This window comes from Meleagris gallopavo, unplaced genomic scaffold (assembly GCF_000146605.3).
Source record: "Meleagris gallopavo isolate NT-WF06-2002-E0010 breed Aviagen turkey brand Nicholas breeding stock unplaced genomic scaffold, Turkey_5.1 ChrUn_random_7180001857972, whole genome shotgun sequence".
NCBI classification, from domain to species: domain Eukaryota; kingdom Metazoa; phylum Chordata; class Aves; order Galliformes; family Phasianidae; genus Meleagris; species Meleagris gallopavo.
In genome coordinates, this window is record NW_011124004.1 from 1 (window position 1) to 889 (window position 889).

Sequence of the window (889 nt, forward strand, 5' to 3'; positions counted from 1 at the left end):
CAAGGCTGCGCTTCACTGGGATGCCACTCCCGTCACCTTCTGACAGAGAGAAAACAAGGAATACTTGAAGAACAGCTCTTTGGAGGACAGTGTCAGAACTGTCAACCACAACCTTCCAATTCTCAAGCATATTTTATTCAGTGTGCCCCTTAGCTGTTCATTATTATTATTTTGCCATTTCTGCAGCCGGCACGGAACTGCAATTTTCCTCTCTCAGACATCAGAAATACCCTCCATGCAGTCATATTTGGACAAAGGCACCCCAACGCTACATTACCAGAAGTTCTTACCTTCGGAGGCTTTCCGTTTTCTCCACATCTCACCACGATTCAATCGAATCTGAAAAAACAAACAACAGAAGAGCACAACTTGAGAATCGACCGTGATATTAGGTCTCATTCTTAGAACCAAACCCAGAAGCTAAGCGGGTACTCAGTGAACCAAAGGGCAGCAGGCATCCTCCTACACAACCCCTCCCTCTTTCACGCTCAAGAAAAGCCAGAAAAAATCAAAGCACACAAGCATACCTTGCGAGATGCGGAGCGGGAAGGGGAATAAGAACCACCTCCCTGGTTGGCCATGCTGGAGAAATTCCTAGAACAAGCTCAGGTTCTCAAGGATCTCTCCACAGGGACTTCTGCCACTCCTGGAAAGAGCTGCCTTCGCTCCTTCTTGGACGGCAAGCCTTCTCCTGGCTTGATCAGGGAAATCAAGGAACCCTAAAGAAAGTATCGAGAGGTGAAAAATAGTGAGCAATAAGCATTTTCCCGGCCTTCTTCTCTTGCTCGATTGGTTTCTTGAGGGGGCGGGGAAATGCCTCGACATCAGCTGCGTACAGGGAACTATGCCAACGCTCAAGCAACCTTCAGTGGATCGTGGAAGTGATTGA

The 889-nt window shown here is 47.9% G+C and overlaps 1 long non-coding RNA gene across 1 annotated transcript; it reads right to left on the reverse strand.

Annotated features, from left to right (window-relative positions):
* On the reverse strand, positions 1–784 carry LOC109364449. Its single transcript, XR_002110388.1, has 3 exons — positions 528–784; positions 291–339; positions 1–39 (listed from the first exon to the last, which is right to left on the reverse strand). It is a non-coding gene; the product is annotated as an uncharacterized LOC109364449 (long non-coding RNA).
* Positions 785–889: the final 105 nt, after the last annotated feature.